The sequence below is a fragment of the Malaya genurostris genome, chromosome 3, assembly GCF_030247185.1.
Source record: "Malaya genurostris strain Urasoe2022 chromosome 3, Malgen_1.1, whole genome shotgun sequence".
Taxonomy (NCBI): domain Eukaryota; kingdom Metazoa; phylum Arthropoda; class Insecta; order Diptera; family Culicidae; genus Malaya; species Malaya genurostris.
The window spans coordinates 190,221,189-190,249,071 of record NC_080572.1 but is presented as its reverse complement, the minus strand read 5'-3'; the positions used below and the strand labels follow the sequence as shown (position 1 = coordinate 190,249,071).

At 37.2% G+C, this 27,883-nt stretch overlaps 1 protein-coding gene across 5 annotated transcripts in view; it reads right to left on the bottom strand.

Moving 5' to 3' along the window:
• Positions 1-27,883, bottom strand: part of LOC131438472 (uncharacterized) — a 378,932-nt gene that overhangs the window by 95,976 nt on the left and 255,073 nt on the right. For all 5 annotated transcript variants that reach the window (XM_058608527.1, XM_058608528.1, XM_058608530.1 and 2 more), the window contains one exon: positions 12,609-12,637. The gene's annotated coding sequence lies outside the window, so the exon portion shown is untranslated. The remainder of the gene's footprint in view (positions 1-12,608; positions 12,638-27,883) is intronic.

Below are 27,883 nucleotides of genomic sequence, written 5' to 3'. Positions count from 1 at the left end.
GAAGAAGAAAATGCTGCCACTGTACAGAAAGCATAAGGCTCCTCCTCTCTTCTGGCCGGATTTGGCTTCAGCCCACTACGCCAACTCCGTTCTACAGTGGTTGTCAAAAAATAATGTACAATTCGTGGAAAAGGACATCAACCCACCGAACTGCCCGGATCTTCGTCCAATTGAAAGGTATTGGGCAATTGTCAAGCGGCACTTTCGGAAGGAAGGTACAGTGCCCCAAAATATGGAGTTCAATAAAAACTGGACAGCTGCCACCAGGAAAATCACAAAAGTAACTGTGCAGAATTTAATGAAGAATGTCAAGTCCAACGTGCGAGCGTTTCACAGAAACTAGGATTTTCTTCAATATAATCAGTGAAATGCATAAAAATGTAATTTTTCTACAATATATCGAAAACTGATGTCAAAATATGTTTTTTTTATGTTATTCAATAATCAATGTTGCTAACTACTTTTCGATACACCCCTTATTCATTAGTTTGTTAGTTATTGTGCTAAGAGTGACACTACTTTTGTTATTTTCTGAAAAATTGATCGAAAACAATTTCGTGTTTTAATTTTACACTGCTTCTTGATGGGTAAAAATACCATTCAAGCTAAGCAATGACTTGAAAAGTGTTATGGAGACTCCGCTCCTTCAAAAACAACAATAAAACGTTGGTTTGCTGACTTCAAACGTGGTCGTATAGACATCGATGATGCAGAACGCAGTGAACGTCCAAATGACCACCAGAACAACGGTAACACCAGAAAACATAGAAAAAATCCACAAAATCGCTTTGAATGATCGAAAATTGAAGTTGCGTGAGTTAGCTGATATCGTAAAAATATCAAGTGAACGTGTTGGCTTTATATTGCATGAGCATTTGACTATGAGAAAGCTCTGTTCAAAGTGGGTGCCGCGTTTGCTCACTGTTGATCAAAAACGAGAACGTTTTTATGATTCTGAGCAGTGCGTCGATATGTGACAATGGATGAAACATAGATTCATCACTTCACTCCGGAATCAAAACGATCGTCATCTGAGTGGACAGCAACGGGTGAACCTCGTCCAAAGTGTAATATTTATCGACTATCTTGAGAAAGGAAATACCATTAACAGTGAATATTACATAGCGTTATAGGAACGTTTGAAGGCTGAAAAGAAAGAAACGACCACATATAGCAAAGAAAAAAAAAGTTTCATCAAGTCCGTGTCACAAGTTAATCAAAACAATGGCAAAACTACATGAATTGAGCTACGAATTGCTCCCATATACACCGTATTCGCCAAATTTGGCTCCCAGCGACTACTGACTGTTCGCAGACCTGAAAAAATGCTCGCCGGTTAGATATTTCGCACGAATAAAGAGGTTATCGCTGAAACTGGGGTCTTTTTGAGGCAAAATATAAATCATTCTACAAAATTGATGATGCTGGAATGATTGCGTTGCTCTTGATGGAGATTACGTTGTTGAATAAAGTTAAATTTGAACCTAATAAGTCGTGTTCTTTTTGTTTGGCACGGGACTTTTCAGCCCATGTGTTATATCTTCGAAGTCTTTAGTAACGCATAAAATGAATCCTAACAGCTTGCAGGCTTTGAAGATAGTAAATTCAATATGCTCTTCAAAATTTTGCTTAGAATCTAGGAGGACATCCAGATCATTTACCGATGATTTGCGTTCGAGAATAGTTTAAGAAATATTATAGTCGAATTTGACTGAAAACTGTTTGCGACTAGAAGAAATGATGAAATATTTAGTGACATTCAAAACCATTCTGTTTTTTTTTCTTATAAAAATTATTTTATTCAGGCCAATTTGCGTACAAGCTTTACGTGGCCGAATGAGCCATGTTTTTATTAGATGAAATAATTTTTTTACCGTTGGATCTCGTTGTCACCCTTTTTCTAGGGGGAGAGGAGCTTCCATTTTTATCTTGCGATGAGTGAGGGGCACTTTGTTCGTGGCTCGTCTCGTCCTCCATTGCCGCATCAGTGGTATCGTTGTTGGCTTCCGTTTTTTCTTCGTTTTCCTTGTAATTCGCATTCTTGGGTTGGTTGTTAGTTGCTGTAGACGCGCCTTGTTGTGCATTAATTGCAGTTGTTGGTGGGTTTGATGGTACCACAGGAGTACTGCGCTCACTAGTTTCCGTTGTTGGGCGGTTGTCCTTATTTTTGTTTAAAGATGTCCTTTTTACAGTTTCAGTGCAAGGTTTGCCGTAGTGTGTAGGTTGTTCACAAAACTGACATGTAACCAGTTGATTTTCATACGTAATCAGCGTTTTACACGGATGTATCCCGTCCTGATCACAAATGATGTAAGATGGAATTGCTTTACGTAGTTGCATACGCACGACTCGCACGCCATTCCGGATACCCGGAAAAAAATTTCGCCATACTTCCCTTTCGATGGAAAGAACTTCACCGTACTGCGACATACATTCCCGAACATACCCCTCGCTGGTCTGCGGGGGAAGGTCATGCACGCGTACTTCTATGGCATTGTCCACCATGTACACAGGGATTTTATATTTAACATTGTCATGATCAATACTGTGCACCCCGTTATTAACCGAAGCAAATGCAATTGCATCTTTTTCACGTTTGAACATAATGTACACACAGTTAGACGCCTTGTTGAATTGAATCTCACTTACATCAGTAACGTTTAGATGCATTCGTTCCTTAAGCAAGATTTTAATTTCGGTTGCTGCTGGCCTAACTTTGCAGCGCTTGAAATCAATACAAATTGAATTTGGCCTTGTAGGCCAAGTTTCAGGCTTTGTTAAATCGTATTTGCCCATTTCGTACACTCTTTTGTTCACTACACTTTATTGTCTTTGTTTCTATCGTCTCGACCGTAAGCAATTGTCGACTGTGTCTGATGAGATGCCAGCACGAACTGAAAACCATTCTGTTGATATAACACCAAGTTGTCAGCTTATCCAATAGTTTCTGTAAGAACGTTGATCAGTTGTAAATTTAATAATATGAAATAGTTTGAAGTCATCAGTAAAAGATAGTTTCATGCGCTTGATAGAAAAATTTAAATCGTTGAGGTAATGTTAAAATATGAACGGTCCAAGATGGCTTCCTTGAGGAACTCCAGAGGTAACAGCGGTGAAGGTGAAGTAGTACAGTCTCCTATGTTCACTATCATTTCGCGGTCAGATAGATATGATTGAAGCCAATTCAAGAATGAAATAGCTTACTCAACTTAGAAACTGTTATCTTGATATTGCCGAACGCAGCGGAGAAATCGGTTTTATAAAATCAACATGTTTGCAAAGAGCGTAACTTCACGTACTCTACAAATTTTAAACACATCCGTACGCAACGATGTTGGTTAAGTGAATCTCGCTCGAATTTCCTTATTGCAGGATTATTCTACTACACTCTTCAAGGTATCAAACTGAAAATTTGATAGAATATCAATGACAGATGTGGCAACCTAAAAAAATCTGAACGTTTTCTTATAATTTATAATACCAATTGTATTGTGTTCAACTCGTTCGTATCATTTTGCAATTTTGTAATGTAATTTTTGCTCACGATATAACGCCACCGAACCCATTGTGAATTTCTCACACCTCCACCATACGAAACAGCAGCGCGCAAGTAATATAAAAAATGATGATGATTTTGGAAATTATTTGCAAACGTTAAAGTGAAATGTAGCTTCACGTTTTTGATCAGTTATTGAAATACTAGACAGAATATCGAAAAACCAAAAACACTTAACTTGTCGCAATTAAATTCATCATAGCTAAATGTTCTTTAAATTAAAAAATTCTGGTTTGCCGAACCACGAATAATTTGTGAAATGCATAAACGGTTACTGTTCTGTTCCACAAGAATTATTTTAAAATTAGAAAATAGTGTTTGAAACAAAATTTCACAAAAAAAAAACTGAAAAACTCAAAATTATGAATCTTTAGCCGAAATTACCGAAATTTTAAAATGTTTCAAATGCATTTCATCACTGAAATTTGTGAAATTTTGTTTCAAACACTATTTTCTAATTTTAAAATAATTCCCGTGGAACAGAACAGTAACCGCTTATGCCTTTCAAAAATCATTTATGGCTCGGCAAACCAGAATTTTTAAATTCAAAGAATATTTAGCTGTGATAAATTTAATTGCGACAAGTTAAGTGTTTTTGGTTTTTCGATATTCTGTCTAGTATTTAAATAAGTGATCAAAAACACGAAGCTACATTACACTTTAACGTTTGCAAAGAATTTCCAAAATAAAATTTCGAACGGGGTTCGTTGTTTCTATCTCGTCAAAATCTATTAGCCAACGTGGCTTAGGATGAGGCCACAGAGAAAGCGATAAGCGACGCGATGCGAAACTTGACAGATCGCACGGAGTCAGAGTGAGTGCAATGCGATCGATCAGTAGTCGCTTCGCAACGCATCGAGTTCACTCTGACATACTTTTCATTTTTCTGCTGAACTTGAGTGGACGGAGCTCTGCCGCGCGATTCCGTGCGATCTGTCAAGTTTCGCATCGCTTCGCTTCGCGTCGCTTGTCACTTTTTCTCTGGCTTCGCCCTTAGATTTGCATTTCCTTTTTCATTTCTTTACAATTATTCAAAATAAACATGTTTTGTATAAACGATAATTTGATGCTATTCATCAGATTCAGCGCTAAACAGTCAGGGCACTTTTGGCGAATGGGATAGCCCTGTAGTCTGTTGTGTCACTAGGTGCTAAATCCTACTAATGGTTCCTGACGTTAATTTACTACAATCAATCTTACTTTCAACTCCAGCTGGTAGTACCTCAACCCGGTGTTCGATGTAGGCACGGAAGCTAGATCACGCCAAACGTTTTGGAGATGTGAGGCGCTGGCATATAACTTGAATTGATTGCCTCAACACCGCCACCGCCACCATCGGAGACCGACAGAGGGCTTTCACGGCGAAGCAAAAAAAAAGGTTGAGTTCTGTGAGAGCTGCAGTGCCTTTTGTGCTTTGTGAAGAAACCTTGCCTGATTTTCCGGTGCGAAATTTCATGCAGTCGGACGGAAAAAGCTATTAACACTTGACTTACAACATTGTAGACACGACATACCGAACTGAAACCAGCCGTTCGAGAGACCATGAGCGCAACCTGATCAACCTGCTGTTTGTGTGTATAGAAAAATAAGGCCTGTTTGTGGAGTAGCCAGGAGCGAGATAGACGTACAATTATCTGTTCAAGTCATCCCGACTAATTTTATAAGGTTTGATTAAATGCTTGCACTCGCTGAACACTGACTTGCAGATAAGTTCGGTGTTGGCGATGCGGAAGTTCAGTAAAAAAGAGAGGAAAAAAAGAATTCAAATTGATTTTGCCCCCGAAAAGCCACCCTCTTGACGTCTTCCTTCCCAAAACCAACGCTACCCAGTGGGAATCACGAACGATTTAGATTCGAAGCAGAATACATTTATTTTCAATATAACCTGCTATTATAACAAGCAATTATCATCGCATAGCCGTAGATCACTCCCACCAACCCATCCAAATCTATTTAGCGAAGCAGCTGGTATCGGATATTTTTTTCCACAATGCCGTAGTAGGTGGACTTGCTTCATCATGCAAACACGAGCAGAAATAAACCATAAACTATTACATTTTGTGACTTGCAACACTCCGAAAGAACCCGTTGCATCTGCAACTCTATCGTAAAGTTATTATCTGCGCGAGCAGCCCCGTCTGTGGCAGTCCATAATCGGTGCTAGTTCAAGAACACCACAGCCAAAACCGGAGTCCACCGAGCGCGATTCCAATTCCGTTTCCCCGCGAAAGGGGTTCGTCGTCTGAAACACCGTCATTCCGTTCGCCAAAACTCGTTTAATTTATTCACGAGTTCCTCGCACAGAACAAGTTGTTGGTTTGCTGGTTATTGCTCTCGTCTCAGCCCGGGTCGGTTCGGTTGTTTGTTCATTTGTTCCAATGGTTGCGAAATGCTGGCAGTTCGCACAGATGCATTCCTGAGCTGCACGGTAGAACTTGTAGGGCGGCAGCATGTTGCACGAATCTTTTCTGGCGTTCTTGCGGTCTCTTATCATAATTGAACATCTCGAGCGTAACTAATCGGGTACTTCTCATGCGTGTAGAAACCCATTCGAACGGCAAAGGCCGAGGCAAAATTTGTTCGGTTTCGAACGACGTTGATGTAGGGCGACAGAGAAAGCAACTCGGCTCGGCTCTGGTTGGGTGTGCAGTGTAGTACGGGTTTGTATTGATAAAATTCTTCACAGGCTTGTCGCTTCCAAGAAATTGGTCGTAAAATTATAGCGAAACGGAGAGTCGTAAAAATTGTGGTGGCGCTGTCTCCATCAGGGAGACGTTTTAAGCGGAGTCATGCAAAGAAGATTAAAAAATGATTGCAGTGTATTGAGGACAGACCTATGAAATGAAACAAGTTCTGCTTTGAGCGTCGATTTTTGTATCGAAGAACTGATGTCATAATTATTCAAAGTAAAAGCGAAGTGTTCACTAAGTGGAAAGTACCACCAATTCAAATCATTACATTTTTCAAGCTGATGTGAGAATGTTTTTTGCTCGGGAACAACATCGTTTCTTAATTCATGGATAAAAAATCAGGATAAACCAAAGTAAGAATACTTAATGATATCATGAGGATAAATTACATGAAAACTAAAAAGCGCTATCATGACCATCATATGTGTAACAAATACTTGTCAAATAATTTTTAAATTATTTACGCCTTTCCCATATTACTCATAACATCAAAAATATTACTGTGGAAATCGCAAAAACTGTTCATTGAATAGAAATAGGAAAGCTTGTTCGGACTAAATCTAACAAACTCAACAAATCCTGTTTACCCTGTAGTTCCGGAACTGGAAGTAGTCTCCACAACAAATTTAGGAATTCCATATGAAACTGTAAGACTTTTTCTTTGAACCTATAAGTTTGTGAAAATCGATTTGGCCATCTTGAAGTAAAGTGAGTGAAACCCTTTTGCAGTTTTTAATCACCATTTCCAATTCTTCCGAAACCGGATTCAGATGACCGGAATAGCCGAAGTTGGTTTGTTTGCCAGCAACAAATATGACCTAAAAATTGGAACAGTTTTAAACCTAGTTAAACCTAGACTTACTATCTCATGCTCTATTTTGATTAAATCAATTAAACGAAATCCAACAAACGAAGCGAACCTGCGTTTCTGTTACTTCTGCATTTGTAAGTCAAGCTAACCACCATAACATAAAACATGTAGTAGGGTTATTATTTTAATTATTATTATTGACATCACTTCGCCACCGGCACGGTATTACTGCAATACCAGATGTGAAAATTTCATAGTTTTTCAAATAAATTTGAATTCATTGACATTCGTTTATTCTTTCGGTCGTACTGATCATAAAATAGCTATAATTTTGATCAACCGCTGCACCGTCTTTTACCAATATTATACACTAGTAGCAGACATCCGTAACCGTTTCGATTTCTTCATAGCGTGTACGAAATAGAACAAAGCACGCATCGTTTGTTTTGTGTTTTCTTCTTCTTTCGGTGTGGTACATATTGTCATCATATATGGCGATCTGAAAACTTCTATACAGCAATCTGACACTCATCGTCCTGTAACTGCGGAACCGTTCGTTTATTCTTTCGGTCGTACTGATCATAAAATAGCTATAATTTTGATCAACCGCTGCACCGTCTTTTACCAATATTATACACTAGTAGCAGACATCCGTAACCGTTTCGATTTCTTCATAGCGTGTACGAAATAGAACAAAGCACGCATCGTTTGTTTTGTGTTTTCTTCTTCTTTCGGTGTGGTACATATTGTCATCATATATGGCGATCTGAAAACTTCTATACAGCAATCTGACACTCATCGTCCTGTAACTGCGGAACCGTAAGTCGGAACCGGATGAAATTTCACAGTAGCTTTAAAGATAATATGAGCTTTAATTCAAATCAAGATAGGTGAAAATCGGTTCAAGCATTGCAGAGAAATCGAAGTGAGTTCTGTTTTTCTGCACCACTTTCGGAGCTTCAGGCACAGGAAAAGGGTGGACCAGTAGTGCCGAATTATTCTTTTATGCCCACAAACTAACATGCTCTGCAAACTAGAAGAATTTGTCAGACAGTTTTATCAGATTTGTAACTGTTTTTTACCATCGTTGTAAAAAAATACTTTTAAATTTCTCGATTTTCTACTTATCACGCTTTAGTTCCGGAACCGGAAGTCGGATCTGGATGACATGTTCTAGAAAATTTTAGGAATCTGTAAGACCTTCCATTTGAATCTTAGTTTGTGAAATTCGGTTGAGCTGTTTCAGGGAAAATAGAACGCACATTTTTTCTCTAATTTTCACATATTACTCTGTAACTCCGGAACCGGAAGTCAGATCTAAATTCAATAGCAGACTATGGAACCATGAGACCTTTCATATTAATTTTAGTTTGTGAACATCGGTTCAGCCATTTCTGAAGAAAGTGAGTGCACATTTTTTTTTTCCATTTTTTGGTGCATATCATCCTATATCTCCGGAACCGGAAGTCGAATCGAGATGAAATTCAATAGCAGACCATGGGATTAGGAGACTTTTCATTTGCATCTTAGTTTGTGAAAATCGGTTCAGCCATCTCCGAGAAAAGTGAGTGCATATTTTTGTTACATACACACACACTCGGACACACACACGGACACATACACACGGACACACGGATTATGACAATTTTGTTGAATATCCAGAATTTACAGTTTTCTAATTCATTATGTGATGTGAACGAAATTACTCTTTCGGCGAAATAACTCTTTCGGCGAAATTACCTTTTCGGCGAAATGACTTTCGGTGAAATGGGTTTCGGCGAAATGACCAGCTCCCTTTTAATTGTAAGAACCGTACAAAAAAATTAGCTGGTTTTTCCGAAACACATAACAATAAATGTTCGCGGTTTTCGCATTCAAAGTTTTTGGGAATGGATCAAGCGCCTGTAACACCAATTAAGCCATGCTTCATCCAAACCGAACAAACATTTCTGAACACTTCTTCCTTAACTATGGGGCGTCTTTTCGAAATGTTCAAAAATCAATGAACCATTGGACTAGTTTCACTGAAATTTGAGGGGCACTCGCCCCAGGCGCAACGTTTTTAGGGGGGCGGAAAACCAATCCTCAGGACTGCTTTTCTTGTGCTCGTTCTAGTCATCTTTCTGGACATGAAGTTGAGCTTTTTTTGCTCACTAAACCAAGGACAGGCGGCAAATCTTATTTTGCCACGGGGGCCAATTTTTTTCGGTACGCCACTAACGCACCTTACATTTCACTTTATGACAATTCATTTACAATCACAACTGCAAATGAAATTGGTTTGTTTGTATCAGGAAATGTCTATATTAAACACGATTCAGACGATTAACCAACTTCAGCCGACGTCAAGATTAATTTAATAGTTTTTAACCGGAAAAAACTCACTTACCGGATGACAAAATGTTTCGTGATGTTGATGTTGTGTGTTGCTTACAATTAATTCTGTCGTTCTGTTATCGTGCCACGTGTGAATCGCTTTTACATATAGTTTTGTTTTTCATCAAAAATATATTGGCCACCAATTTTGCGCGGGGTCGTCGTTCTTTTGCCTACCGGATATAAAAATCTCGATTGATGGGTATAACTTCAAACGCATTTCTACTATGGTAGTGATATTTGCTGCATGTATTCTGGCGTTATGAATATTCAATAAAGAATTCAAATGTGATTGAAATGAAACGATGCAAATTTTTAGGCGATTTCTTTATATTTGGATTTTTTGACATCAGCAAATGTTTCAAATGCGATGCCTTCGAATAGCAAAATAATGAAAAGCACAAATCGAACCTCTTTCGAAGAATAATTCCAATTAAAATTATTTCGAAGAATAATTCCAATTATAAATTATTAAAAATAGTTTTAATTTATGATTAAAGCATTGCGTTTTTTTAAACGATGCCTAAAATAACGGTTTTTTCAACCTTTTTGTTATTTCGTAGTAGAGAATTCGTTCAAAAATTAAAATATTATCCTTTGATTCAGTAGGTTCAAAGTAATATTCAGCCCAAAAACGGAATTCCCGATTGATGAGCAGATGTCGGAGGATGATGTTTCCAACAAGGACTTTAGATGTTTCGATATTACTTTAACTACTGTTTGTTGTTTATTTGGAATGAACTCGATGAGTAGATGTCATCCACATAAACATCGTTTTGAATCCAAGATTGTGACCTCTGTTGGATATATATATACACCAAAACCTCCATTTATGTAATAATCGGACTTCGTAAATCGAGTTATGACGTGAAAAAAGTTTACGTTATTTGGAATTTCCAACGCAAAAAAAGTTTTTCCTATGTATCCCAAGTAGCAAATGTAACTTATCGAAATTTCAAGATGTTCTACAATTGTTTTAGAATTATTATTTATGTTATCAATGTTAAGAAAGATTTTTAAACATATGAAAATTAATTGTGCAATTTATCCTTGTAAAGTTTCACAATACTACCGAAAAAATCACTGTAGAACTACTTCCAGTATGTCTAAATCAACTATGCAGCAGATCACCAACTTGTCCATATTGCACTAACAGTTTTAGAAGTTCTGTAAAAAATTTCACATCGTCATGTAAAATGGAAGTAACTACACCAATTGTGCAACTTATGTTTTTTCGGAAAAGTTTGAGTACATGTCGGAAAACGATGTTTGAAGTGGTTCTGAAAGCTCTGGAAGCGAAAGCAAATATGACGCAGTACTTTTCAAGATTTTATCACGTACACCAAAAAAAAAGCTGTGATTTGTGTAACACTGAAAATAAATTATTCATATAGTACAATATTCGAACAATATCGATAAACTGGTGGTCTCCATCTAAAGTAAAAAACCGATTGCAAAAATTGTTTTCTGAAACACATTTACTTTTCAAATGGCATATAATCATGATGATGATGTTCTTGATTATTGAAACGCGCTTAAACATCACCATCGGTATCGAATGATCAAATCCGATCCGAAAAAAAACATATTGTAATAGCAATCAAGGATTAAAACCGAAAGTCGCCATCTTGGATTTCAAAAATTCCTCAAACATCATTTTCCGAAATGTACTTATTAAACCCGTTCTAAAAATTGTAGTAGTTTCCATGGAATATAAATGAGCTGCAAATCTTTTTCATTGTATGCAAAAACATCTTTTTTTACGAAATAGTCATATGTCATTGTCATATGAACTTTGACCATGACTCCCAAGATTATTTTTTTTTTCACTGGACCTTACCAAACCGATTTCCGATATCGATCCGACCACTTTGGGACTCTCAGATCTAAATCACAAAACGAATTGTTTCAATGGGCCATTCGCTTTTTAATAGAAAAATAGCCTCAGAAAGGATTTCCGTGAGTTGAATAAACCGACTCCTACTGCATCTGGCACCCAAACTGTAACATCCGCACGTGTACCAGCGAAGTAAGAAATTTCGAACCAGCAAAATATGATATGAACTGACAAATTACGACCCGTCAATTCGAATTGGGGCAATTAAGGCCGACTGAACGTTTCCCATTATTGCATGTTTTGTTTCGAGCTCGAAGCGAAGAGTGCGTGGAAATGTTACGAAATTGTTCCAATCGGACCCCGTGCCAACTTTTGGCGAATGATTTTCGAAGCAATTTTCGGTCATCAACGGTTGATTTTGCTCGGTCAGTTCGTCGTCGGTTGGTGACGGTGACAATAGCGAGGCTGAGGCAGACTGTCATAAGACCTCATTAGTAATCGAATTTCGTTCTGCAAGATTTCATTTGGCCTCAATTTTGAATGGTTCTAAATTGGTTTAAAAAAAAAGAACCGAAGGCAATTTGGTTAGTTCGCGACTAAAAGAAATCCGCTCGTCAATGAAGTGGATCACCGGCAGGCAGTGGGCGATCCACCCATTGCTAAAATTATGGACCTCACAGAGCGCTCCGAGCTGCTGCGTGGTAGTTTGCGGTGATCGTTGATCGGATTTTCTATTCGACTACCCGAACATGGTAGTCATCAGTTCCTACTGCTAATCATATGTTACTGATAATGGTTAATCACTGCAGCAGCAGCAGCAGTAGTAGCAGCATCCAAACAAGCAGTCTGCCAGGTGCATAATAATGAGTACGGTTTGTACACGATTCCTGATTGTTTGCTGTGTGGTTACAACCAAAACTGTATGATGAACAGCACGGGGATGATTGGAGTGTAAACAAATAGACGATTACATGGTCCGATCCTCATCGCGCAGGGGTCTCAAGTGCATGAATGAACAGTTTGAATGAATGGGTTACTCAGCGTAATAATGGCTAGTCATGCTTGGCAAGAAAGCTATTATGTGGTCGGATCATGATGGGTAAACACAGCCGTTGAGATGAGTTGGAATGCAGACGTATCTCCTTAATTTAATCATTTGCTGGTGGTTATTCGAATTATCCGGTTTAGCCAGGCTGGATTCGAAGGGCTGTAGGTTTTTCATCTTAATTTTCAATCAAGTAAATTTCAGAAATGAACATGTCATTTTCGCTAGTAGCAAGTTGAGCAACATGGTCTGTTTGCTGGATCTTAATGTAATGCAAAATGTTATTTACATACCTAATACTGGAAATGCTTCGAGCGAATATCTGAAATAAAAAGAAAATAAGATAAGTTTGAATGTAATAAGCTGGTGAGCTGTGTGTAGCCGATAATTGTCGAAAAAAAAAACGTTTGAATTTCGTTATCATACAATGTTATATTTATACTTAAATAGAAAATTTGGCTTACCCTATTAATTTGATTTCCTCATGAGGATATTTCAGTATGCACTGCATTTAAAGTGCACAAAGACAAAATTAAGCTTTCTTTAAAAGCACGGTCTAAGCGCACATATGCAGAAATGCGTAAAACGGTCATTGATGTCCCCCCTTTGGAAACCGAAAACGGGTTTTCAAATCTAGAGGAAACAGAGGACTCTGACTCTGACGAAAATAGTGAAGGTAATTCGTTTATCACTACCCAAGGGTCAGTTAAGAGAAAGAAGTCTTCTTCCAAATTACCAAAAAAGACACCTAAAGTTTCATCTTCAAAAAAAGATCCCCGTGTTAAACAAAAAAAGTCAAAACCAAAGACTGTGCCTCCTGGTTTGTCAAATTCACAAACCAATCCAGGATCTAGCACAGAAAAAGGTAATAATCCTGTGGGCTCCATTTCACAGCCACCAACAGGATTACTGAAGTTTTCGGAAATTGTTGAATGGATTTTCTCAGCATTCAATATATCTGAACCCTTAAAGACCCTCATAATGGCATTCCTTCCAATAGCTAGAAATTTTTTGAAGCAGTTATCAGCTCAATGGCCAATTGTCTCAGGTTTTGTATCTTTTGATGGATAATTTATCACCCGCCGCAAATGATACAATCACTGTCCTGCAGTGGAATTGTCGAAGCATCATGCCAAAACTTGATTCATTTAAAATTTTATTGCATAGTCAAAAATGTGATGTATTTGCTTTATGCGAAACATGGCTTACTTCAAACATAGCTTTAAATTTTAATGATTTTAACATTATACGTCTCGATAGAGACTCTCCGTATGGTGGAGTGCTTTTGGGAATTAAGAAATGCTGTTCCTTTTATAGATTAAACATCCCTTCAACTTCTAGTATAGAAGTTGTTGCTTGCCAAATAAACATTAAAGGCAAAGATATTTGCATAGCTTCGGTTTATATTCCTCCAAAAGCACAAGTTGGACAGCGACAGCTTAATGAAATGGTTGAAGCCCTTCCTGCTCCACGATTGATTCTGGGGGATTTAAATTCGCACGGAATGATGTGGGGTTCCGTTTACAATGATAGCAGATCATCTTTAATACAAAACATTTGTGACAATTTTAGCATGACGGTATTAAATATGGGTAGCATGACACGGATCCCAAGACCTCCTGCACGCCCAAGTGCATTAGATCTATCTCTTTGCTCAACATCAATTCGACTAGATTGCACCTGGAAAATATTGCCTGATTTACACGGTAGCGATCATTTACCAATCATCATCTCAATTAGCTGTAACAAATGTATTGCTAATTCAGCTAGTATTCCATATGATTTGACAAAAAATATCGACTGGATTAAATACCAAAGTAGAATCTCTAGTATTTTGAATTCAATGGAAGAGCTCCCTCCACTTGAAGAATATGACTTCCTCATTTGTTCGATTCTGGAGGCAGCAGAACAATCCCAAACTAAACGCTTTCCTGGGCCAACGACTAACAGAAGGCCTCCCAACCCCTGGTGGGACAAAGAGTGCTCAGAGGCTAAACTCGCAAAACAAAATGCTTGCAAGACGTTTCTAAAACGGGGAGGAGGAACTCCTCAGAATTTTGAAAAACTTATGGTTTTAGAAACCAAGTACAAGAGCATACTTCGAGCCAAAAAATGTAGCTATTGGAGACATTTTGTCGAAGGTTTGTCAAGAGAAACCTCAATGAGCACTCTTTGGAATACGGCCAGACGAATGAGGAATCGTAACGTAGGAAATGAGAGTGAGGAATACTCGAACCGATGGATATTTGACTTTGCTAGGAAAGTTTGCCCAGATTCTGTTCCTACGCAAAGCATTATACGGGAATCTCCTCCAAATAATGGTTTTATTAATAACCCATTTTCAATAATGGAATTTTCTATAGCACTCTTGTCTTGTAACAATAACGCCCCTGGGTTGGACAGAATTAAATTCAACTTGGTGAAGAATCTGCCCGACCTCGCAAAAAGACGTTTGTTGGAATTGTTCAACAAGTTTCTTGAGCAAAATATTGTTCCACCTGACTGGAGACAAGTGAAAGTTATCGCCATTCAAAAGCCGGGGAAACCAGCTTCCAATCACAACTTATATAGACCCATTGCGATGTTGTCCTGCATCAGAAAATTGTTCGAAAAAATTATTCTACGACGTCTCGACACTTGGGTCGAGACGAACGGTTTGTTGTCAGATACTCAGTTTGGCTTCCGTAGAAATAAAGGGACGAATGATTGCCTTGCATTACTTTCGTCTGACATCCAAATTGCCTTCGCTCAAAAGCAACAAATGGCATCTGTATTTTTAGACATTAAAGGAGCATTTGATTCAGTTTCCATTGATGTTCTTTCAGACAAGCTCCACCAACATGGACTTCCAGCGGTTATAAATAATTATTTGCACAACCTTTTGTCAGAGAAGTGCATGTATTTTTCACATGGCGATTTGGCAACATTCAGAATTAGCTACATGGGTCTCCCGCAAGGCTCATGCCTCAGTCCGCTCCTCTATAATTTTTACGTGAATGACATTGACAGCTGTCTAGTAACCCCATGTACACTAAGACAATTGGCAGATGATGGCGTGGTTTCAGTTACTGGGCCCAAAGCTATTGATCTGCATAAACCATTGCAAGATACCTTAGATAACTTGTCCGTTTGGGCTGTTCATCTTGGTATCGAATTCTCTGCGGAGAAAACAGAGTTAGTCGTCTTTTCAAGAAAGCATGATCCCGCGCAGCTTCAGCTCCATATGATGGGAAGAATTATCCAACAGGTTTTAACTTTTAAATACCTCGGGGTGTGGTTCGATTCCAAATGCACGTGGGGAGGACACATTAGGTATCTGATAACGAAATGCCAACAAAGAGTAAATTTTCTTCGAACAATAACAGGATCTTGGTGGGGTTCTCATCCGCAAGATCTAATAAAATTGTATCAAACAACGATACTTTCAGTGATGGAATATGGATGCGTTTGTTTTCGTTCCGCTGCAAACTCTCATATTATCAAACTTGAGCGAATTCAGTACCGTTGTTTGCGAATTGCCTTAGGCTGCATGCATTCGACACATACAATGAGTCTTGAAGTTCTGGCGGGAGTTCTTCCATTAAAAGATCGATTTTGGGAGCTTTCATCACGCCTGCTAATAAGATGTGAGGTGCTGAATCCCATGGTAATTAATAATTTCGAACGACTAGTCGAGCTTCGATCTCAAACAAAATTTATGACAGTATATTTTAACCATATGTCACAGGAAATCAACCCTTCAAGATATATTCCTATCCGTGTCAGCATCCTAAGTGCCCCTGACTCAACTTTATTTTTCGATACATCCATGCAGCGTGAAGTGCGTGGAATCCCGGATCATCTACGCTCGACGGAAATCCCAAAAATATTTTCAAGTAAGTTCAGGCATATTGACTCTGAGAAAATGTTTTATACGGACGGATCGCGAATTGAAGAAGCGACAGGGTTTGGTATGTTCAACAATAATGTTTCGGCCTCATTTAGGCTTCAAGAACCTGCATCTGTTTATATAGCAGAGCTAGCAGCAGTTCATTATAGTTTGAGTGTAATCGTCACATTATCTCCAAACCATTATTTCCTCTTCACAGATAGTCTGAGTGCAATTGAAGCCATTCGCTCAAACGCTGCTGGCAAAAATGAACCGTTTTTCCTGGGCAAAATAAAACAGTGCCTGAACGACATATTGAACAATAATTATCTAATCACTATAGTCTGGGTCCCGGCTCATTGCTCCATTCCTGGCAATGAAAGAGCCGATATTTTAGCCAAACGTGGTGCTATTGAGGGTGGAATTTATGAGCGACCGATTGCTTTCAACGAATTCTATAGCTCGTCTCGCCAAAGAACACTTGCCAGCTGGCAAGCATATTGGGATAGAGATGATCTGGGTCGGTGGATGCACTCAATTATTCCGAAAATATCGACAAAGGCATGGTTCAGGGGACTGGATGTGAGTAGGGATTTCATTCGTGTGATGTCCAGACTCATGTCCAATCACTACACGTTAGATGCACATCTCCTTCGAATTGGGCTCTCCGAGACTAATCATTGTGCTTGCGGAGAAGGTTATCGGGATATTGATCATGTCGTTTGGACATGCGTGGAGTATCGTGATGTCAGATCTCAACTAATAAATTCTTTGCGTACCCAAGGTAGACTATCCAATATCCCAGTTCGAGACATTCTTGCTTGTCGTGACCTTTCATACATGAAACTAATTTATCATTTCATAAAGAAAATAGGAGTTTCAATTTAATAAAGGCTTCTTTTAAGACTTAGTTCTGATCCCAGCTGCGTCCATGAGTTCAACCAATAGCTAAATTAGAATAAAAATTATGTAATGATACAAACAAACTCGAAACAGTTTATGAAATTATCAACAAAATGTCTGAAAATAACAGCTTATTTTATAATTTATAGAAGTTAATCGTTTGGTTCAAATAATATTTCCGAGTAGATTTCATAATTAATGACGAGTTACCTAAGATGATATTTAAGCTATAAGAGAATATGTTTTAATAAATTCAAAACGTTGTGACTATGTTAGAATTAAATTAGGATAAGAATATTATGTAAAAGTGATGCTACGGCGAAGAAAAACTTATGTAAACTGCCTTAAGAAATAAACGTATTTGTGGAAAAAAAAAAAAAAAATTAATTTGATTACGTAACCTTAAGCATCAGTTTATACAAAAACAAAAAAGAAGTTGCAATCTTACAGCCATCGACCAAAGAAACAAACTGTTGAGCGGAGAAAAAAAGGACGGCCAAAACAAACCTAAATCTGTCCGATTAAAATCTCGCCACTGCTCTTGCTTTGAGTTCTGCCATAGGAGCCGACCGTTTTTCGGTGCAGTGGAGTCCAGTGCCGAGACCCACGGCAGCTCCAAGGTACGAACTTTGCCTCCGTTAACAGCCACTATAACAGCACCCTTTGCTAGACTACCGCGCAGGTGCCGATAGTTGGCGGGTTGCATGCAATTCACCACTTACACGCCCACTTTGATCTACTTTGGTGGTTGGTTCTGTTGGCTATTTGTAGCTGTATGTTGGATTGTTTCTTCTACTGCTGTTTGGTTCAGGTTGATTGAGTGCCCACACGACACCACCGAGAAGGGGATGTCGAGAGGTGTCGAGAATTGCCAGCTGGGTCAGTCGAGACCTGAATTGGAAATTGTATGTCAAGTGTTCCAGCGACAGTCAAAAAAGTATGTCGAAAGGTTTTTTTTAATTTTTGGATGTTGAAGTTAGGTACAATGAAAGCTTTGTTCGACTCGGCGCCCAGATAAAATGCGACTAATGTCTTAACTTGATACGTATAGAAAAAAAACTCATTTAATCCACCTAGTGGTATAATGATGTTTTTCTCATATTACTTATATTTTCAAAAATACCACTAGAAGATTCTGTCAATTATCAATTTCACCATCACTTGTGAAAAAATACTCATGAGATTGATAATTTTTCACTTATCGCGTTGTAACACAGGATCCAGAAGTCTGATCTGAGTCAATTTTTCGAGGAATTTTCAAAGGATTCTTTGAGTTTATTCAAAAAATAATTCAAATGAACTTGGGAAAATCAACCAAATAAACAGATAACTGAAATCGAGATTTCAATTTTCTACGTATCTCTAATGGAATCATAAACAGTTGACATTTACGTTTGTGAATTATAAAAACATTGAGTTTGTTGAAAGTAGCAACATTATTGTTGGTTAGAAAACTTAGCATGATTACATGATTTATCAATTCAGCCCTGTTTACACCTTAGCTGGCTTAGTTGAATTTCGAAGGTCGGTTGATAAACTGAGTTGATGAATATCTAGGAGCTCAATTGATAAACTAAACTAACATAACAGCATAACATAACGGTAATAAGTCATCAGACTTTACATACTTCGATTGGGTTGAAACTTTGCACAAAACTATTCTAAAAGGCGTACGTTTGTTACGCATTCGCTTGAAGCAGGCTATACCTTCTTATGTGATTTTCGGCCAAAATACAAGGGTTCCGTGTAAATCTCTTGTAACCTATGCAATCAAACGACCACATGTCAAGCAAAGCCTTGGTATTACATTCCTGTAGTGGAATTTGACCTTCTGTTTCAACAGACTTCGCAGCCGATTCAGAGTGTACAGAACCATTGCATGGCTGGTGCTACGATTCTAGTGATACTACGAATCCTTCCAGGTCGGAGCTCGAACATACGACAACTGGTTTGTTAGACCTGTGCCATAGAACCGCCAAGTGGGAAACGGCCACATGTCAATATTGCAAAAAAGCTGTTCACTATGATAAGCCATGTGACAAACTGGACAAGAAGACAACTACACCAAATGACAACGGCACTTTCTCCACATATAGAACAAGGTATGCCAGCTACAGCTAACAACGCACCCAATGCCTGGCTAAAAAAATCAATAGTGATGATTCAGCAAACAACAGTGACACCGAACCAATGGACGGGAGCGTGAATAGCGAACTAGTGCTCCTCAACCATTTGCTGGATAGCAATGAAAACGCCTCGCCTCCAAAGAAGAAGATAGATTCAGCTATAAAAAAAAACATTTTTTAAAATTTTTTAAAACTTAAGCGCATATGTGCCAAAATAAAAAAAAATTTATTATTAAAAATAAAGTTTTTTTTTTAAACAACTATTTATTGGAATATGAGTTAAAATTAAATTATTAAGATTTAAATTGGGTGTTCAGCCACAAGTGGTGACTTTTCAGCCCTATTATATATATGATTTGGTTATTACCATGAGGACATTATTTGCTTTCACAATTCTGAGATTTTTGTGTAGGGAAAATTCTAAACCTACTTGTATTGTGTAATGGGGAAAAGGAACTTATATACTAACTTACTAACTAATACAGAGTTTACTAATGCATCGATTTTTGTCGGAATTTGCTTATAATATTATGTGACATTACATCTAATGGTTCTATATTTGTGAGTCTGTGTAACTCATTTGTACTAAACCAGGGAGGACGCTTCAAAATCATTTTCAGAATTTATTCTGAATCCTTTGAAGCGTTTTCTTCCTGGTGGAACAACAGCTTGACCAAATTGGTACCGCATAAAGCATGGCTGGTCTGAAAATTTGTTTATAAATGAACAATTTGTTTTTTAGACAGAGCTTAGAATTTCTGTTTATAAGAGGATATAAACATTTAATATATTTATTACACTTTGCCTGGATTCCTTAAATGTGATCCTTGAAAGTGAGTTTTTTGTCATACGTTAAACCTAAGTATTTAGCTTGATCAGACCATGTCAATTCCAAGCCATTCAATTTGAGAATGTGATTATTGTTCGGTTTAAGAAAAGAAGCTCTTGGCTTATGAGGAAAGATAATTAATTGCGTTTTTGCTGCATTTGGTTTAATTTTCCATTTTAACCGATGTTCAATTAAAATATTTATGCTTTTTTGTAGGCGACTGCAGATCACTCTTAGATTTCTACCTGTGGCTAACAGACATGTGTCGTCACAGAATAGCGATTTCTGACAACCAACGGGTAGATTTGGAAGATCAGAAGTGAAAATATTATACAAGATTGGAACTACGCTCGAACCCTGCGGAACACCGGCTCGTACGGGTTCAGATTTACAATTCTGATAGCTAACCTGAAGAGTACGATCAGTTAAATATTTTTGAATCATTTTGATCAAATAAATAGGAAACTGGAAATCAGACATTTTTGCTATTAAGCCTTTATGCCAAACACTGTCGAATGCTTTTTCTATGTCTAGAAGAGCAACTCCAGTGGATAACCCAGAAGATTTATTTGATTTTATCATGTTCGTTACTCTGACAAGTTGATGAGTAGTTGAATGTTCATGACGAAATCCAAACTGCTCTGGTAAAAAAAATTGAGTTCTCATTTATATGAGGCATCATTCTCAACAAGATAATTTTTTCAAAAAGTTTACTAATAGAAGAAAAGAAAGCTAATTGGTCGATAACTTGATGTTTCTGCTGGGTTTTTATCAGGTTTGAGGATAGAAATTACTTTAGCGTTTTTCCATCTTTTTGGGAAGTAAGCTAATGAAAAACACTTGTTGAAAATTTTAACCAGGAGTCTCAAGGCAACATCGGGAAGATTTTTAATAAGAATATTAAAAATTCCATCATTACCAGGAGCCTTCATGTTTTTGAGTTTCCTAATAATTGATTTAATTTCATCAAAATTCGTCTCAATAATGTCATCGTGTGATAACACTTGGGTTGAAATATGATCATATTTCAGTGAGACTTCATTTTCAATAGGACTCACAACGTTCAAATTGAAATTGTGGACACTCTCGAACTGCTGAGCAAGTTTTTGAGCTTTTTCGCCATTTGTAAGAAGTATTTGATTTCCTTCCTTGAGAGCAGGAATTGGTTTCTGAGGTTTCTTAAGAACCTTAGAAAGTTTCCAGAAAGGTTCTTTTTGTAAATCCTTAACTATGTTTTTCATAGCAGGATCACGAGAACGTCGTCGTGTCGTCGACGAACATTCTTCAGCCGAATGAGCAGTTGAAGATTGTCATCGATGATAGGAGAATTTAATTTAGTTTGAGCTTTGGGAACTGAAAGATTTCTAGCTTCGATAATATAATGATTCAAATTGTCAATTACTGTGTTGATGTCCGCAGAATTTTCTAAAATAGTTTCATGATCCACATGATTTTCAATGTGAGATCTGTAATCCAACCAATTAGCTCTATGATAGTTGAATATAGAACTAATAGGATTAATTATAGCTTCGTTGGAAAGTCTGAATGTTACAGAAAGATGATCTGAGTCAAAGTCAGCATGTGTAATCGGTTCACTACAAATGTGACTTTGATCCGTTAGAACCAGATCAATTGTAGACGGGTTTTTCACTGAAGAGAAACAAGTCGGATTACTGAGATGAAGAACTGTGAAGTAACCAGCTGAGAGTTGATTATGAAGTATTTTACCATTACTGTTCTTTTGCCTACAATTCCACTGGACATGCTTAGCATTTAAGTCCCCTATTACGAAAAATTTCGATCGATATCTTGTAAGTTTTTGCAAATCGCCTTTAAAGAAATTTAATTGTTCGCCGGTGCATTGGAATGGCAAATATGCTCCAGCGATGAAATAAATTCCATGAATGGTTTCAACTTCGATTCCCAAGCTTTCAATAACTTTAGTATTGAAAGAAGGTAAAATTCGATGTTTAATTTGCCGTTGGACAAAAATGGCCACTCCACCACCCATTCCAGTAAACCTATCAAATCGATGAACCACTTCGAGAAAATTATAAAATTCATCTTCACTCGATTTCAAAGATCGAGCATTCCAATTTAAAATATTCAAAAAATTATTTAACATCACTGTTAAATTTTAAATTCATTATAATATTATTTGCAAATTGCCATCCGATTTGAAATGTTTCAAAAAGTGATGAAGTCGAATTCATTTGGATGATCATTTGAAAAAGTTGATCTTGTAGGTAGATCATTTTATGTTCAGTTATATCGCCTAAATCGACTTCATTTAAAGAAGCGAATGGCATTGAAGGAATATTTGTAGGTAGACTGACATTTGAAGAAGATGATTTGGCCGGTCTACCTATTAATAAATTGTTTTCGTTAGAAGATGAACTGCAAGGCTGTGTTTTGATTATTTACATTAGAAGAAATAGGTGGTAGATTTCTACCTAATATTCCAGCATAACTGACATTAGAAGAAGATGATGACGAGGTCGATCTACCTGTCAATAAATTGTTTTCGTTAGAAGACGAATTGGCAGGCGTACCTGTTTTTTGTTTTAAATTCGAAGAAATCAGTGCCTGAGAAGAATTAGGCGTGGCATTTGTAACGGTTTTTTGATTTTCAGGTATGTTCTGTAAATTTAAGGTCGTTCCTAAATACATTTATTTCTTAAGGCAGTTTACATAAGTTTTTCTTCGCCGTAGCATCACTTTTACATAATATTCTTATCCTAATTTAATTCTAACATAGTCACAACGTTTTGCATTTATTAAAACATATTCTCTTATTACTTAAATATCATCTTAGGTAACTCGTCATTAATTATGAAATCTACTCGGAAATATTATTTGAACCAAACGATTAACTTCTATAAATTATAAAATAAGCTGTTATTTTCAGACATTTTGTTAATAATTTCATAAACTGTTTCGAGTTTGTTTGTATCATTACATTATTTTTATTCTAATTTAGCTATTGGTTGAACTCATGGACGCAGCTGGGATCAGAACTAAGTCTTGAAAGGGGCCTTTATTAAATTGAAACTCCAGTTTTCTTTATGAAATGATAAATAAGTTTTATGTATGAAAGGTCACGACAAGCAAGAATGTCTCGAACTGGGATATTGGATAGTCTACCTTGGGTACGCAAAGAATTTATTAGTTGAGATCTGACATAACGATACTCCACGCATGTCCAAACGACATGATCAATATCTCGATAACCTTCGCCACAAGCACAATGATTAGTCTCGGAGAGCCCAATTCGAAGGAGATGTGCATCTAACGTGTAGTGATTGGACATGAGTCTGGACATCACACGAATGAAATCTCTACTCACATCCAGTCCCCTGAACCATGCCTTTGTCGATATTTTCGGAATAATTGAGTGCATCCACCGACCCAGATCATCTTTATCCCAAGAAGCTTGCCAGCTGGCAAGTGTTCTTTGGCGAGACGAGCTATAGAATTCGTTGAAAGCAATTGGTCTCTCATAAATTTCACCCTCAATAGCATCACGTTTGGCTAAAATATCGGCTCTTTCATTGCCAGGAATGGAGCAATGAGCCGGGACCCAGACTATAGTGATTAGATAATTATTGTTCAATATGTCGTTCAGGCACTGTTTTATTTTGCCCAGGAAAAACGGTTCAGTCTTGCCAGTCATGTTTGAGCGAATGGCTTCAATTGCACTCAGACTATCTGTGAAGAGGAAATAATGGTTTGGAATTAATGTGACGATTACACTCAAACTATAATGAACTGCTGCTAGCTCTGCTATATAAACAGATGCAGGTTCTTGAAGCCTAAATGAGGCCGAAACATTATTGTTGAACATACCAAACCCTGTCGCTTCTTCAATTCGCGATCCGTCCGTATAAAACATTTTCTCAGAGTCAATATGCCTGAACTTACTTGAAAATATTTTTGGGATTTCCGTCGAACGTAGATGATCCGGGATTCCACGCACTTCGCGCTGCATGGATGTATCGAAAAATAAAGTTGAGTCAGGGGATTTAAGGTCGTTGATTTGACTTGTTGTCGAAGCGAACAAGCGTTTAAAATTTTTTCCCTGACAGGACATTTCAAATAATTGGATTTATGATTTCCATTGCAATTTGAACATGAAAATTTATCAGTGGTTTCATTCACTGGACAAACGTCTTTCGAATGCGATTTACCACAATTTAAACACCGTATATCCATATGACAATTTTTGGTTCCATGACCGAAGCCTTGGCAACGACGACATTGCGTTAAGTTTGCAATACGATTATGCCGTTTATAATGTTCCCAATGAATTTTAATGTGGGAAATGAAACGTACTTTTTCTAAAGTTTTCAAATTGTTTACATCACTTCGATTGAAGTGTATTAGGTAAAGTTCATGGGAAATTCCAGAGCGTGGTTTAGAAGTACCATTCGCTCTTTTTTTCATAAGTATTACTTGGGAAGGGGCAAAACCAAGCAATTCTTTTAGTTCATTTTTAATTTCATCAATACTTTGATCATTTGATAATCCTTTCAAGACAGCCTTGAAAGGTCTGTCTGATTTTATATCATATGAATAAAATTTATGAAGTTTCTCGGACAAATATCGAATAAGACGTTCGTAATCTTCCAATCCATCCACCAAGACTCGACATTCGCCTCTTCGTCCGATTTGAAATGAGACTTTTACTTCCGGGAGAAAAGTAGAAAGTTCAGTACGGACGGCTTTGAAGTCGGAAATCATCACCGTCACTGGTGGCATAGATTGATGTTTCTTCCCAGAACGACAAGCGTCCATTTTGGGAATTTTTGAAGAATTTTCTTCTATGTCGGATTCAGGAAGAATCTCGTAAATATTGTTAGACGGAATAGGATCAGCGGAAGGGAAATCCATCCGTTGTCTTTTATTTTTACATTCAGATTCTAAATAACGTTGTTGAATAACGGATTGTGATTTATTCCGTATTGAATTATTTTTAGCCTTAGGCTTGTTGCCTTTCCGGTTGGACGCAGGCAATTTTGAAATGAATGAAATTTTAAATTAAATTAACTAGGCTAAATTAGTCTTCGATTAGACTCCTAGCTAGCCTTAAAAAAGGCTGATTAATTTCTTAGTCACTCTAATATCACTCTTTGTATCACTTAGTCACTTACTTAGTGATTCAGGTAGCCTTGAAAAAGACTGAAGCCTTGAATCAATGAAACTCTAGGTAGCCAGAAAAAAAATTCCAGGAGCCAAGAGCTATACGCGTACGGTGCGAACGACTGTTCAACACCGACTGATAAAAATAAAGTTTGTTTTGGCCAATCGGTTCTAAATTTTCAGAATCGATTGTTTCTAGTGTAGGACTCGATTAGGAATTTTTTCTGTATATTTATTCGAAAACTTTACTGATTTGGTGAAAATCACTAGTACACTTGGATTTTTAAAAATGGTTGAAATCTATTTTGTTCAATAATCTCCTATCCAAATTCGTTAAAGTTCGCAAAATTTCAAATGAAAACGATACTGATCGAGATTTCTAGAGGTGTATCACACCTTTTGGGCCTAAAGTGCAATAATCTTCTTCATTTTCCTGCAACGATACATGAAGCAAAAAAATACGTTTTATGAGACATCATTTTTGAAATTTCGAAACAAAATAAAGTCAAGCAATTCTTTACAGTGTAGACTTATATGAATGTCTGAATGCACAAATCGGTCAGGTGCAGCTTAGTTTAAAAACCCTATTTATGTATTTTTAAATGCAAAAACCATGCAAAAATTGTTTTATAGAAACATTTGTTATGCAATAACCGAGCAAAAAAAACTTTGAATGAAAATACAATATTTTTCTAAAATAAATGCTTTAATCAAGTATTATGCATTCAAATTTTTTCGGCAGACTGCTGTGACTTTTTATGAGAGGTAACTTTGTTTTGCGCAGAAGTTTCAAGTTTGTTTAGCGGTTAAACTAGAACTACTTAGTGGCATTGCAGTTCAATATAAACTGTTATGCGTTGAAGACACAGTATGATTATGTGCACTAAGCACAACTATTTCTCACCCTCAAATAAATATCGTACAATTTTACTATCGAGATATTTTTTAAGATAAAGTTTGCTACTTCACCGGTCCGGATATCGTCGTTTACTGATGAATTGGACAATGGACGTTTTGGACATGGTTATCAGTTTCAGTATGATGAATAGTAGCTCCGAACTTTTACAAACCTCCTCAAGATTAGGTTACGTTATTAAAAGACTTTGTACTCTAAATTTCTGTTGTCTTTCAGTTACCCGACTCGAAACAAATCTACACATTTTCGTTTCGTTTTCATAAATGTCTTCATCATATACAACAGTGGTTCTCAAACTTGTTTGGACGAATGCCTACTTAACATACATTATTCTTCCTACTACCTACCAAGATTGAAAATTTTAAAATTTTAGATTGATGGATTAATATTTAGTTTTTTTTTTGCAGTTAACTGGAGTTTCGAATGGTAAAATGGATAGAAACGGTAAAAAATACTAGTTCTTTTCCAATCATACAAGGTTAAAATGGAAAGTTAAATCTAAATCCTATCGATCAAACAATGGGTAAGAAAAATAGACAACAGTGACATACAGCCCAGCCGGAGAATGAAAAAGTGATTCGATTAGTATTGATATTGGCTTCATAAGTGTTTGCGTGCGGCATTAGTTCACCGATTTGAGATTAATATTTGAACTACACTGGCCGTGCACTGTCAGATCATATGTCAAGTCCTTTTTTTACTGGGGAGGCTTCGAAATTGTGTTTCATCACTTCCAAAGTAGTTCAATTGGCAGAAAGATTTGCCTGGACTAGAGAAGCTTGCGAATTAAGAACTGTCTTTGAGAATTGGTGTCGCTAGGTTTAGTATATCGTTATTTTCATTTTATCAGTCATTTTTCAGTATGATTTTTCGTGTATTGTATTCCTAGGTGCGGAATAGTTTTTCTAAAAATTTGGTATGAGACTGAGACAAAAATAGCTGATAGTTTTTATACAACCCGTAAGTTTTCGCAACAAATTCCACATCAATCGGAAAAACATCTAACCGTCAGTAATTTAGATTTACAAATCACCTCACTTGCAATTTTTTTTGCAAATTTTGAATAGTCTTGACTTGCAGGCCGATAATAAAAACGGTTATGTGCCCTAGCACAAAATTTGGCTAACCCCTAAATGAGCAAACCTGCATTGGCCAGAAATAGTCGAAAACACGTTTTCGTTTGGCACGTCAGAAAAGACATTGCACTTCGTTGCAAAACAAAAAGTGTTCTGTAAATAGCAGAGACTTTACGTCTGCTTAGCAGTTCAAATTGAACTGCCGAGTTTAGCACTAAGCAGTTCAATTTGAACTTCTCTGCACTGATGAGTCAAAGACGAAACGTAAGAATAACAAATCAAGTCGTTATTTAGGGGTTTGGCTAAAAGCCGTTTTTCACTATTCTTTACGTTTCGTCTTCGAGCAGTCAGTGCAAAACAGTTCATATTGAGTGTTTCGCCAAACGGCGTTAACTTCACGCCTACTTAGCGGTTCAAATCCAACTGTCAAACTAGTCGGAGAAGAAACGTATAGAATAGTGAAATCAAGTCGGTCGGTCGCGCAGGCAGCTAATGAAGGTGAATTACAGAGTATAAGACATCAAGACAATCAGATTTAAAAGAGCTTCATCTAGATGGGGTAAAATGTACCCCGTAAGGGAATGTAGCTATATCTTAACTATAGAGAATAACACGGAAGAATATAATGCATGACTATCTTCCGTAATCATTATTTCTCAAAATTACGTACAAATACTGGCTGAATGCATTGAAAATTACATGAAATATCTT